Source organism: Dendropsophus ebraccatus, chromosome 6 (genome assembly GCF_027789765.1).
Source record: "Dendropsophus ebraccatus isolate aDenEbr1 chromosome 6, aDenEbr1.pat, whole genome shotgun sequence".
Classification (NCBI taxonomy): Eukaryota; Metazoa; Chordata; class Amphibia; order Anura; family Hylidae; genus Dendropsophus; species Dendropsophus ebraccatus.
Window position 1 is genome coordinate 1,804,661 of NC_091459.1, and position 14,950 is coordinate 1,819,610.

Genomic DNA, 14,950 nt, shown 5'->3' on the forward strand with positions numbered 1-14,950 from the left:
TCCCAGATACGGGGTCAAGGGAATTTCGGAGAATGAGCCCTCTTTGAATAAAGAGTTTCTTCCGATGCCGCCAGAGCCGATCGAGTTCCTGGTCAGGGCGGGGACGCTTTCTGCGAGACCTTTTTCCAGCACATAGAGCCTCATACAGCTCTCCCAGAGTTCTAGACTCCTTCTGCAGCAGCAACCACCTGGATACGTCCAGCGAGGGGTCAGACTCTGAGGGGGAACCTTCCTCAGTCGGTGTGGCGACCACTGAGCTCTGGTTAGCAAACCTCTGGTAGAAGGGTGGCATCTCTACATCCTCCCAAACATCATCCTCAGGGGGTTCCTCTCCTTTTGCCAACCGAGACAAGGCGTCAGCGTTGGTGTTCGTCTTGCCACTCCGATATTTGATGTCGAAGCAGAAATTGGCAAGTCTGGATGCCCATCTTTGTTCAATAGCCCCCAGTCGGGCAGTATTCAGGTGAGCCAGAGGATTATTATCCGTGAACACGGTGAAGGGGGTGGCTGTAAGGTAGTCCCTGAACTTCTCAGTCACCGCCCAGACAAGAGCCAGTAGTTCTAATTTGAACGAGCTGTAATTCTTATCGTTTTTCTCTGCACCCCTCAAGCTCCGGCTGGCATAGGCCACGACACGTTCCTGGTTGTCTTGGACTTGGGACAACACAGCTCCCAGACCGTCAAAGCTGGCATCTGTGTATAAGCGGAAGGGTCGACTGTAGTCCGGATAAGCCAGGATGGGGGGAGAAGTCAACAGGCCCTTCAATGTATGGAAGGCAGTGGCCTGTCTTTCTTCCCACAGGACCGGAAGGCGTCTGTTATAATTCTCTTTCGGGCATCCTCGAAGTAGCTCTGTCAGTGGTTCTGCCACTTGTGCAAAATGAGGAATGAAGCGGCGGTAATAGCCCGCGAAGCCCAGAAAACTTCTGACCTCCTTCACTGTCTTGGGGGTGTCCCATTCCTGGACAACGGAGATCTTCTCCGGATCTGGCTGAATACCCTCAGCACTCACCAGATGGCCCAGGTATTTCACCTTTGGCTTTAGCAGGTGGCATTTGGTGGGCTTGATCTTCAGGCCATGTTGTGTGAGCACCTGGAATACTTCGGCTAGATGGTGGAGGTGCTCCTCGTACGAGCTAGAGTACACGACCACATCATCCAAATAGAGAAGAACGCTCTGGAAGTTCAAGTGACCAAGACATCTCTCCATAAGCCTCTGGAAAGTGGCAGGGGCATTGCAGAGCCCGAATGGCATACTTGTAAACTCATAGAGCCCCATCGGAGTGGTAAAGGCCGTCTTCTCCCTATCCCCAGGGGCCACCGGGACCTGCCAGTAGCCACTGGTGAGGTCGAGAGTGGAGAAGTAGCGGGCTGAGCCCAGTGCTGTGAGGGATTCTTCGATCCGTGGAAGAGGATATGCATCTTTGTGGGTTACATTATTCAATTTTCTGTAGTCTACGCAGAAACGTATGTTCCCATCCTTCTTCTTCACCAGCACTATGGGGGCAGCCCATGGGCTCTGGCTCTCCTGAATAACGGATGACTCCCTCATTTCTTTCAGCAGTTTCTTGACTTGTTGGTAGTTAGCCGGAGGGACTGGTCGGTGCCTTTCTTTAATGGGTGCATGGTCACCTGTATGGATCCTGTGCTCAATTAGATTAGTCTTCCCAAAGTCGAGAGGGTGTTTACTAAAGGCCTCGTGATACCTCTTAGCCAACTTTCTCACGCCCTCTGTGTGCCTTGAGGGAGTATTGGCATCACCGATGTTCAGCTCTTCCCACCAATGAACAGTGGGGGTGTAAGAGCCCTTTGAGACCGACTTGATGGATTTTTGCTGGGCAATCATCTCTTCATCCAACACATCCTCAGGGTCAATGCAGAATAATTTGGCCACAGTGTTAAATTTACGTAACTTCGCTGGTGTGTCCCCCAAATTAACAAGCCGTACTGGGACTCGCCCGTTCGAAACATTGACTAAGCTTCTGGCAGCTTTAACTAGGGGTAATCCTTCCAGCTGGTATGAGTCCAGTAGAGCAGTGTAGTCTTCATTGTTTACACCGGGTCGAGCCCGACACCAGAGAGTGGTCTCACTGTTGGCAGCCAGGGTGATGGGTCTTGAATCTGTGACTCTTACCCGACAGATCTCCCCATTCTGATTGGCAAACTTCTGCTGAGCGGAGAGCACTTTGATAGTCTTCCGCACCGCCTGCCTGTAGGGGAGGGAAGCAGAGGGGAGAGAGGCATGCAATGCAGCAAGTAATTCAGAAAATACATGACGTATGACATTCATGCCTAACACTACCGCTGTGGTATCTCCCTGAGCCTCCGTAACTATCACACCTTGAGAGGGCAATTGTCGGTCCCCAATCTGGATGGTGGGTTCCCAGTAGCCCACCTGGGTAATGGACTGTCCATTGCCAGCTATAAGGCGTAAGTTGGTTTTACCAACAGGGTTGATGAGACTGTGGTCCCAATGCTGTTCAAAAGCTCTTCTATCGATAGTAGTGACTTGGGAGCCAGTGTCTATGAGAGCTTCAAGTGGGACACCATTTATTTTCAGCGTGATGTAGGGACATTGGGACAAGAATCGATCGACCCACTGCTCCTGCGAGCCTTTGGAGGGACCTCCCGAGGGGCGGCTCTTTGCCTCGGGGGTTGCCCGTTTAACTGATAGCATTGGTATCTGAAATGTCCTCTCCGTCTACAGTGGGTACAATAAACACAATCCTCGGCTGGGGGGTCCTCAGGTGGGGGCTGTTCAACATTAGAGCGGCTGGAACAGGGCCCTGAGTAACTTGTCTGAGTACAGGGGGGCTCACAGGCAACCGGGGGTTGAGTCTTAAATTCTCTGAGAGCCTGACACAGGGAGTCCACTACCTGTGCCAACACATCCAGGGTATTGGGGTCAGACGCCTGGGCAGGTGGAGCCGCCTGCCTGGGGGAACCCTGAGGGATCGCAGCAGAGGTAGAAAACAGAGTGACTGAGTCAGTTGTGTAAGAAGGAGCATGACCGGTGCCGGGAGTGTCAGTACCCACGACTTTCAGAGCCAGTGTTTTGAATTCCGGAAAGGTCATGTGAGGATTCTGGGCCGCCAGCATGCGAAGCTGGCCCTGTACTAATCGGGAGTCCACTCCTTCTATGAACCGGTCTGTAATGATGCCTTCCGCTACTGTGGGGTCCAGCCGATCAATACGTTGTAAGGCCCTATAAGCAGACTGGAGTGCTAAAGCATATTCTCGGAGGGTCTCACCTGACCTCTGACGCCGGTCGTAGAAGTTCAAACGCACCTCTGTTGGGGATTGATGTTCAAACTCCTTGCGTAGCCGGGTCAAGATTTGTCTCACGCTGGTCTTTTCAGTGAGGGGCCAGGAACGGACCTCTTCGGCTGCTGGGCCCTCTAGCTGTCCAAGCAACAGTTGTACCTGCTGATGAGGTGAGAGAGTTACAAGTTCAAGAATCCTAGTAATGTTCTCTTTAAATTCGGAAAAAGAGTGGGGGTCCCCCTTGTACTTGAGCAAACTGGGGGTGCCCAGAAAGAACGGCATTCCAGTTGGGGCCGCAGGGGGGGCTGGAGCCGCAGCAGCAGCGTCAAGTGGTTGGATGATAGGGCCGACATTCCCTAGGGGGCCGGCGGGGTTCTGCACATTCCCATGGTCTGGCAGATTGGCAGCAGCTGCCTGACCTCCGGCACTTGGGTCAGACATGGTTCCCCTTTTAGCTGGCTGGCAGTCTTTGGCACTTTAAGAGCGCGTCGTAATAACTCAGTCTCTGTCCTCCCGCTTCCCCTCTTGAGCAAAGCCCGTTGAGAAATACAATCAAAGGTAGTTCACTTATCTGGTTGGTAAACGGGGGCGGTTCTGGTGCTCTGTAACAGTGCAGCAGCTTGTTTGTAACCTTTCCAAGATGGCGGCATACATGCAGCAATCCAGAGCCAGTGGGCGGAGCTTGAGTCTTGCCGCGCGGGAAAGTCGGTTTAACCTTTTGCAAGCCCGTGATGCACAATTCCAGGTGGATAAAGTCTGTTTTAACACACACAATGTTGAGAGCAGTAGTGATAAGACACAAAGATATCGTTGTTCGTGACGCCAAATCTCATGTAGTGGCCAGGGGTGACCTTACTGCGGTTGCCGCGGGTGACGGTGGTACTCCGAGCAGTGTAAGGGGTGTTAAGGCCTTGGCCCCTGAAGCAGACTATCATGTAGATGATGTTCCTAGTTCCTTAACCTGGTTGCCGGGTAATAAGTAATCCATAGACACAGGCCTTTCAATGAACAGTGCTTTTACTAGCAGGAACTTGTAAGTGACAGGATACAGTTCAGTAACAGGCAGACTTTTGGGGAGTCAGTGGACTAGCAAGCTTCTGGAGCTCCAGGGCAATAATGCATCTTTAGAGTCTTTAGTGTGTTGTGCTGCATGTATGCCGGCTGTGCAGGTGTGTGAGGAAGAGGAGACAGACCTGGTTTCTGCAGTATAATTGCGAGGTCCTGGAACTGGACCGGGGGACCCTGTGACAGGAAGCACGGACGTCTTCTGTAATACAACTGGGTTCTCCGGACACAGGATACTCAAGAGAGGTCCACAGCGTGCAGAGGTTTGGACTTAGGTCTAGTCAGCTTCTCACATAGTGTGTGTGCAGACACTTAGATGCTGCCCTGGGTAATGCCAGGCTTCCACTGACCAGGGATCTGGAAGATTCCCTGTACAGGAGAATTAGCTCCACCCATTGATGACATGCCTCATCACATGCACCAATCGAGCTAGCTTGCTAGTGCTCCTTACCTCACAAGGAATGCTGGGGGACCAGCTTAAGGTGGTATACACCAAATTACCACTTTTACATTACCACTACAATACACTAAAGGGAGCATGGGACCGAGGAACAGACAGACAGCATATACCTGACTGGTATGTTACACATACGTTTTACCTCGGATGATACCGCCTCCCTCCGTGCTTCTGGTATCCTATAGGGCTTCAGGTTTACTCTGCTTCTAGGCTCAGTTTCAATATGATGACTAATGAGATGCGTACGCCCTGGGAGGTCAGAAAACTTGTCTTTATTTCTCTGCAGGAACTCCTTAGCTTCCTGCTTCTGGGACACTGATAGGGTGTCACCAATCCTGACCGGAGGGATTGGTGGTGACAGATGACCAACAGGATTTGTCGCCACCAAGGATTCCCTGTCTTTCCAGGGCTTGATCAAGTTTATGTGATAAACTTGGAAAGGCTTCCTTCTACCTGGTTGGTGTACCTTGTAGTTGACCTCACTGATCTTCTCTACAATTTCATAGGGACCCTGCCACTTTGCTAAGAATTTGCTTTCTACCGTGGGAACAAGTATGAGGACCCGGTCACCTGGGCTAAATGTCCTGATTCTTGCAGAACGATTGTAAATTCTGCTTTGGCCCTCTTGCGCCCTCTGGAAGTGTTCCCTTACTAGGGGCATTACAGTGGCTATACGGTCCTGCATTTGTGCTACATGCTCTATAACACTCTTGTATGGGGTGGACTCACTTTCCCATGTCTCTTTCGCTATATCCAACAAACCCCTAGGGTGACGACCATAGACTAATTCGAAGGGAGAGAACCCTGTGGATGATTGGGGCACTTCCCTAATAGCAAACATCAGGTAAGGTAGTAAGTGATCCCAATCCCCACCATCTTTTTCCACTACTTTCTATAACATATGTTTCAGGGTTTTATTAAACCTCTCCACTAATCCGTCTGTCTGTGGGTGATATACAGAGGTTCGTAGGTGTGAGATTTTAAACAGTTTGCATAGCTCTTTCATCACCTTTGACACAAATGGGGTACCTTGGTCGGTCAAGATTTCCTTGGGGATCCCCACCCTGGAAAACATATAAAACAATTCCCGTGCAATTGTTTTAGAGGTAGTGTTTCTTAGGGGTACAGCCTCAGGATAGCGGGTCGCGTAGTCCAACACAACTAGAATGTACTGGTGTCCCCTAGCCGACTTTACAATGGGGCCCACCAAGTCCATTGCGATCCGGTCAAAAGGTACCTCTATGATGGGGAGTGGGACCAAAGGACTGCGAAAATGCGACACTGGAGCGCTAAGCTGACATGTGGGGCACGACTCACAGTATTTTTTTATGTCAGCATAAATCGCAGGCCAATAAAACCTCTGGAGGACTCTCTCCTGTGTTTTATCTGTCCCCAAGTGGCCCCCAAGGACATGATTATGGGCCATGTCCAGTACCTGATGCCGGTACGACTTAGGCACCAGGAGCTGTTCCACCACCTCATCATTAATCTTAGTGACTCTATAGAAGAGATCGTTAGTCACAGAAAAATGTGGAAATTTTTTCTCAGCTTCTGGTTCCTGAGGTACCCCATTCATAACAGTGACCTGCTCTCTAGCATTTTTGAGAGTGGGGTCCTGTAATTGTGCAGTACCAAAATTATCCCTAGACACCTCTAAGTCTGGAACATTCTGCGCAGTGGGAGGAGCCTCTTCCTCACCAGCCAGGACCTGCAAAGGAAAAGCATCATTTTCATCCTGTACATTTTTATAATTTACCGTGGGTAATGCAATAGACTTAGGGGTCTCCTCACTCCTTTCAGGGGATTGTTGTTTTCCCCATAGAGCCCAGAACAAAGGAAAATCACGCCCCAATATCACATTATGCATAAGATTTTTAACCACACCCACTTCATATTGTACAGCGCCTAGTTCAGTCCCGACACTAGCCAGTACTATAGGGTAAACCTTTGTATCGCCATGTATGCACACCACACTCATATGTCTTTTTGGCACAAAGTCCCCAGTCACCAGGCTGGCATGCACCAAGGTGACAAGGCTTCCTGAGTCCAGCAACGCCTTAACAGGAAAGTCATTTACAGTAATGTTGCAGACTTGTGGTTCAGTCTCTAGTCCAGTGACTGCAACAAAAGACGGTTCCGCAAATAGCGACTGACGCCGGCTAGCATCACACTCCATGGGCTCAGTGGTAAGAGGGCAATGGGCAGACATATGTCCCGTCTCATGGCATCTCCAGCACTGGATAGGGCCTGGTCTCCTTGGCAGGGAGTCCTTTTTAGGGCCACTTAGCCACCGGGGACCACCACCAGTCTTTTGCCCCTGAGACACCTCCTGAGCGCTCTTCCCTCTATCAGCACCCCTCCACACTCCCCCAATAGATGGAAGTCTCTTACCAGCTGAAGGCACAGGTCTGGCACTCCGGGGAGGTGACGGTGCTGCAGGAACATCACGGAGGTAGTCCTCGGTCGCCTGGAACCTCTCCACAAGGCTGACGAGTTCGTCGGCACTCCTAGGGTCGCCTTGTCCCACCAAGCGTTGCAGATCAGCAGGAAGTGCGCGGAGGTAGCGATCCATCACGACCCTCTCTAGGATCTGGGCAGGAGTAGAAGTGTCTGGCTCCAACCACTTTCTTGCCAAATGAATCAGGTCGTACATCTGGGACCTCGCTGACTTGTCCAGACTGTAGCTCCAGTTGCGGACCCTCCGGGCACGGACAGCAGCAGTAACTCCTAGTCGGGCGAGTATCTCTGCTTTTAGCCGAGGATAGTCCTTGACCTCTTGCTCACTGAGGTCATAATAGGCCTTTTGAGGTTCGCCTGTTAAATAGGGAGCAATGACCTCTGCCCACTCAGTGGATGGTAACTTTTCTCGCTCAGCCACACGCTCAAAGACAGTTAAGTAGGCCTCAACATCGTCATCAGCAGTCATCTTTTGCAGCGCACGCTGCACAGCTCTTCTCACAGACAAGGTCTCTGGCGCGGCTGCTGCCACCAGCTGGGGATTAGCACCTGCAGACGCCTCTTGCTTTGCTATCAGGTGCTCAATAAGTCTCTGTTGTTGAGCCATTGCTTGCTGATGTGCAGCCATCGCTTGTTCGTGGCGCAGATTAGCGGCTGCCTGATCCTGTTTAGCGGCTGCCTGAGCCTGTTGTTGTGCGGCCAATGCTTGCTCATGGCGTAGGTTAGCATCTGTCAGAGCCTGTTGTTGCTGCATATTAGCCTGCTGCTGTTGCAGACTCACTTGCATTAACTGCTTCATCATCTCCTCCATGTTGCTTGACTGTTTTTGGAGTGAAGCAGCAGCCTTCACCCAGGACATAAGCAGCTGTAGCCAAGTTGATGCACACCGTTGCCCCTAGCAACCGTTTTGCCCGCTCCGCAGCACCAATTGTAGGGATCTTCCCGGGGGATGGTGTGTTTGGACACAGTTCACAGCAGACTTGGATTTAAAAACAGCTTTGGTGTTTATTTGTAGCATAAACAGTCCATAACATAAATACAGCAACACCGTGCAGTGAGAATAAACAAAACAAAAAGTCCTGCCTGTCTGGGCGCTTACTAATACAACAGGTTACCTCTCTGTCACTTCACTTGGCAGGTAATATTGCAGGGTGTGCATAAGCCCCAGCTCCCAGCGAACACACCACGCAGGCTGATCACTCCTGGCTGAGAGACTCCCCTGCACACTGAGCTCACCTTTTGCCTTCTCAGGCTGATTGGGATCAGAGCTCACCTGATCCCAAAACCCATACTGGATCGAGGGGGAGGGAATGGCAGATCCCACTACCAACCTATCCACCATTCCAGTAAATCCAGGCCCGGTAAAAATAAATAATAACTCAGCAGCATAGCACTGCTGAGCAACAGATCCCTCCTGGACTTACCACCTCACACTACGCATCAGCCTAGGTGAGATGTACACCCCCTCGAACACATCTCCAGTGACATGTCCACAATATATATATATATATATATATATATATATGTTAGCATAATACGAACGTGCCGATACAATTTCCCGGCCACTGAGACGTCTAGAAACCAATGCTTGTTTGCTTGTAACTGGTTTTCTAATCATGGTGATTATATTGATTGGAATTACAGTGCCGGCGCTAATACAAACCTTTGTCTAATTGAATGTTTGTTGATTGCAAAGTTGCGGGAGGAAAACGTTCCGTGCATCAGGTAAATACTGAAGGGCCTGACTGTCGCAGACATCGAGCTGCTGGTGTACACGAAGATCCGTTCCTTCTCCCATATATCCAGACGGCCTCTTTTCTCTTCTAATGGTTTGTACTTTAAGGGCATGTGTGGCACGGCCGGGCGCCGGCACTGGTGTTGGACCTGCTGGTGGGCTCTGCTGGTTTGAGGGTTACCTGTGTCTGGCAGCCGCCCGAGGAAACTGAAAGGCAGGCGGCACCAGGTCAATCTCCTCCTCGTCATCATCTTCCCAACAAGTAGTTAAAGTCGACTTTCTCCTCGTCACGACCATAGGGCCGTTACCTCCGCAGACCACCTGTGGTCAAGTGTGAGGACGAGGCATCGATCCCCAGCTTCCAGGCTGCTAGGGGATGTCGCGGCAGCCGCCAAGGAGGAACACCTCCATCAAGGCTTTGGTCGCAGCTAGTACCACATGCGGTTTCTTCTCCGCCATCTTACAAGCATCTGAGCGGGGTGGTCACTTCCGGCAGGCGGGCATTCACAGTTCCGCAGTCTTTTGGGCAGGAACTTTGTACTTTTCCCGTACTTGTCTTCCCAGAAGATTTGTTAACCCTTTGTAGCAGAACTCTTGAGCAAAGTCTTTTTGTTAACAGGGGGCTCCCCCACTTTATAGGATCTGCCTTGTGCGGAATCCAGGCCTGTGTGGAGTCGTCAGCTCTGCGGTACTGTGCGTGGGGGGAATCACAGCTGAGCACACACTTGCGTCTTTGCACTAGCACAAAAATTAAAGCGCTATATAGGTTCTCAGCCAGTGACTGGCTGGTACTGCACCAAAAACGCACCTCCCAAAAAAGTTACAAAAACACCAGATTTCACAGAAAAACACTTGAGACTCTGAGTCTCTGAAACACTTTTGAAGGGTTTCTCTTGTGCAGACGATTCCTGTTCATGATACATCAGGCAGAGCAGTGCCATGGCCCCGGTAACTGGGACTGGTATTGAACCTGCTGGTGGGCTCTGGTGTTTGGGGGGCTACTTGTTACGGTGGCCAGGAGCGGTAACACCCACCCCCAGACACACGGCAACCGAACCTTAAGTAGAACTGATGTGGGGTGCGGAGTGTAAGTGCAGGTGCGGGGCAGAGATGACAGAGTCCCACTTTAAACAGTATTCAACATTACTGGAATTAATCTTTAGTGCAATACAGAACAATAGAGCTCAAGTACAAGTGCAAAAAAATTGATAAAAACAGTGATATCTTGTAGGAAAGAGGAAGCTAAGAGAATAGAAGAGTAACAGGTGTCAGGGACCAGATAGGAGGGCCCCTGCCTAATTAGTACAGTACTCTGCCAGGATGTGATGAAGTGTATGTGGTAATTTAAGGAACTCCTTGTACTCACAAATAGATAAGTCCTAGTTATCTTATCTGACCAAATTCTGACTCTTAGTGTAGGGTTTTCATCCTGATAGGTAGGACAAGTCCCAGGCCTCTGTCTCTGGGGGTGCTGTGAGTCCCAGGCCTCTGTCTTTGGGGGTAGTACGAGTCCCAGGCCTCTGTCTCTGGGAGTAGTACGAGTCCTAGGCTTTTGTCTCTAGGGGTAGTACGAGTCACAGGCCTCTGTCTCTGGGGGTAGTACGAGTCCCAGGCCTCTGTCTCTGTCTCGGGGGGTAGTACGAGTCCTAGGCCTCTGTCTCTGGGGGTAGTATGAGTGCCAGGCCTGTCTCTGGGGGTAATACGAGTCCTAGGCCTCTGTCTCTGGGGGTAGTATGAGTGCCAGGCCTCTGTCTCGGGGGGGAGTACGAGTCCCAGGCCTCTGTCTCTGGGGGAGTACGAGTCCCAGGCCTCTGTCTCTGGGGGTAGTACGAGTCCCAGGCCTCTGTCTCTGGGGGTAGTACGAGTCCCAGGCCTCTGTCTCTGGGGGTAGTACGAGTCCTAGGCCTCTGTCTCTGGGGGTAGTATGAGTGCCAGGCCTGTCTCTGGGGGTAGTACGAGTCCCAGGCCTCTGTCTCTGGGGGTAGTACGAGTCCCAGGTCTCTGTCTCTGGGGGAGTACGAGTCCTAGGCCTTTGTCTTTGGGGATAGTACGAGTCCTAGGCCTCTGTCTCTGGGGGGAGTACGAGTCCCAGGCCTCTGTCTCTGGGGGTAGTACGAGTCCCAGGCCTCTGTCTCTAGAGGTAGTACGAGTCCTAGGCCTCTTTCTCTGGGGGGAGTACGAGTCCCAGGCCTCTGTCTCTGGGGGGAGTACAAGGACTAGGCCTCTTTCTCTGGGGGTAGTACGAGTCCTAGGCCTCTGTCTCTGGGGGTAGTACGAGTCCTAGGCCTCTGTCTCTGGGGGTAGTACGAGTCCCAGGCCTCTGTCTCTAGAGGTAGTACAAGTCCTAGGCCTCTGTCTCTGGGGGGAGTACGAGTCCCAGGCCTCTGTCTCTGGGGGTAGTACGAGTCCCAGGCCTCTGTCTCTAGAGGTAGTACGAGTCCTAGGCCTCTTTCTCTGGGGGTACCTACCTAGTAGTTTTCTTCCTACTCAGCCAAGCAAAGTTCAGTAGAGAGCGGCTATCTTGCACTGTGCTCTACCAGGGACCAGTCCGACTTTTCTCTCCTTCTTTAGGGGGTGACTGTCCTGAGAAAGGGATCCACGGTGTAGGCAAAGGGTTTCTCCCTTATCTCCGGCTACACTGGGGTTTGGTCTAGCAATGCATATCTGAGGTTGTATCTAGCTCTGGAAAAAGGTGTTCTCTCCTCTCTGTCTGGGACTAGACTTTTTGTGTCCTGTCCGGACTAAATCCAGGCTCCAACTGACTGACTACAGAAAGTGTAGAAGAGAGGCTGTGTGTAGCTAAACCTTCCTTCCTGACTGCAACTGTGCCCTGGGGAAGTGTGACACCTAGTGGTTGGAGTATGGCACAACATTTATGTGACACCTGATGGAGACACTTTTGCCGAGGTGTATAGAAAACAAGAACATCATAAAGTGGGACACAACATGTGCACCCTATATATAATGGGTTCGGATACATACTCTGTGTGCAGTATCACCTATATATAATGGGTTCGGATACATACTCTGTGTGCAGTGCCCCCTATATATAATGGGTTCGGATACATACTCTGTGTGCAGTGCCCCCTATATATAATGGGTTCGGATACATACTCTGTGTGCAGTGCCCCCTATATATAATGGGTTCGGATACATACTCTGTGTGCAGTATCACCTATATATAAAGGGTTCAGATACATACTCTGTGTGCAGTATCCCCTATATATAAAGGGTTCGGATACATACTCTGTGTGCAGTATCCCCTATATATAAAGGGTTCGGATACATACTCTGTGTGCAGTGCACCCTATATATAATGGGTTCGGATACATACTCTGTGTGCAGTGCCCCCTATATATAATGGGTTCGGATACATACTCTGTGTGCAGTATCACCTATATATAATGGGTTCGGATACATACTGTGTGTGCAGTATCCCCTATATATAAAGGGTTCGGATACATACTCTGTGTGCAGTGCCCCCTATATATAAAGGGTTCGGATACATACTGTGTGTGCAGTGCCCCCTATATATAATGGGTTCGGATACATACTCTGTGTGCAGTATCACCTATATATAATGGGTTCGGATACATACTCTGTGTGCAGTATCACCTATATATATAAAGGGTTTGGATACATACTCTGTGTGCAGTGCCCCCTATATATAATGGGTTCGGATACATACTCTGTGTGCAGTATCACCTATATATAATAGGTTCGGATACATACTCTGTGTGCAGTGCACCCTATATATAATGGGTTCGGATACATACTCTGTGTGCAGTGCACCCTATATATAAAGGGTTCGGATACATACTCTGTGTGCAGTGCCCCCTATATATAATGGGTTCGGATACATACTCTGTGTGCAGTATCACCTATATATAAAGGGTTCGGATACATACTCTGTGTGCAGTATCCCCTATATATAAAGGGTTCGGATACATACTCTGTGTGCAGTATCCCCTATATATAAAGGGTTCGGATACATACTCTGTGTGCAGTGCCCCCTATATATAAAGGGTTTGGATACATACTGTGTCTGCAGTATCCCCTATATATAATGGGTTCGGATACATACTCTGTGTGCAGTGTCCCTGATATATAAAGGGTTCGGATACATACTCTGTGTGCAGTGCCCCCTATATATAATGGGTTCGGATACATACTCTGTGTGCAGTGTCCCTGATATATAATAATGCCGTACTTACCCATGGAAGATTCTTCTTATCGGCCAACAGTTCAGTCAATTGCCTCTATCAGTCCCAGTCACACAGCGGGAAAGGACTGTCCCTTTCTTCCCATTTTGGTAGATACAACGATGAGGGTAAAGCTGGGAAGGGTCAGCATGAAGCAGCAGGTGTAAAGGGTGGCTGGGTAAACGGTCACTGGACACCAGGACACCAGGGACACCAGGGCACCAGGGACACCAGGGACACCAGGGCACCAGGGCCACCAGGGACACCAGGGCACAAGGACACCAGGGACACCAGGGCACCAGGACACCAGGGGCACCAGGGCACCAGGGACACCAGGACATCAGGGACACCAGGGCACCAGGACACCAGGGACACCAGGGCACCAGGACACCAGGGACACCAGGACACCAGGGGCACCAGGGACACCAGGGACACCAGGACATCAGGGACACCAGGACACCTGAACACCAGGGACACCAGGGCACCACGGACACCAGGACACCCGAACATTAGGACACCTGGGCACCAGGGCACCAGGACACCAGGACACCAGGGCACCAGGACACGCGCTCCAGTAAACTGAGGCATTAAACCAATGAACAAGAGAGAGAAAAAGCTCAGAACTGGCAGATTGTTATGGAGCGGAGGAGGAAGAGCTCTGTAAGGGCTTTGTGCCCAAGAAATGATTTGTAACTATGTTATCACAATGCTATCCATAAAAACGTGCATCCGATTCTGAGGAACCCCGACTACCTCCGATTGCCTCCTATAGAGGACTTGGTATAGGGGCAAGGGAAATGGCCGCTTTGCTGAACCTTTTGAGCCGGCTAAAGTCAGTTTGCCATTCTTACCCTTAAAGTGGCCGTTCTAGCTGTGGCTGTTTTATAGGGTACCACTAAAGAAATTACAAGAACGCCTTGGAAACCTTCATGTAGAAATACTGTCTTCTAGCGAGTGTACCACCGCCAGCCCCCAGGGGGATGAGACCCCTCCCTTCTGTGACGGGGCCACAATTACAATCAATGGAGCTGCACCACAGAGGGGAGATTGTCACACTGGGGGCTGGCGGCCCACCCCAATGCTTCATGCCCGGACGGTGCTTGGTAATAGATCGATTCATGTAAAAATCCCAAAAGTGATGGACCCAGTGGTGCATTCGCTTTCAGCTATGTTTCCACTTCAGGAACTTATCGGGGAAGGCAGCCGTCATTATTATCATTATTAGCGGCCATCATGCGTTTGCAGTGGAGCTGTAGCCTTGTAAGACGCAACTATTTAGCTGCTGTGAGATTCTAAAGTAAGAAATAGACAATGCTTACCTGTCTGCACTGCCCCGGCGCCCTCCCACTCAGTGACTGCCCGCTCAGCCAATCACTGGATGCGGGGGAGGAGGGGACAGAACAGTGATTGGCTGAGCAAGCAGTCACTGAGTGGGACGGCACAGGGGGAACGTGGACAGGTAAGCATTGTCTATTACTTTATTACAGCAGCTAAATTCACCAGCTGATAGTTCCCCTTTAACATCCTCTGCTGTGGATTTCCACCCTTGCTTGTACTTTATGAATTCCCAAATTTCAGGGTGATAACTTCTCTCTGATCAGCACGATTGCTGTACTAAATACTGATTGGGTACAGCGCCCCTACCGTATAGGCTGTGTCTTCATCAGTATGTGGATTTCGGTGAGGCGGGAACTAGTCATCTAGGCGGAGTCCAGCTGGTAACCAGTCACGGCTCTGGGCCTCTCAGCTTGCTCTGTGGGGGTGATTGAC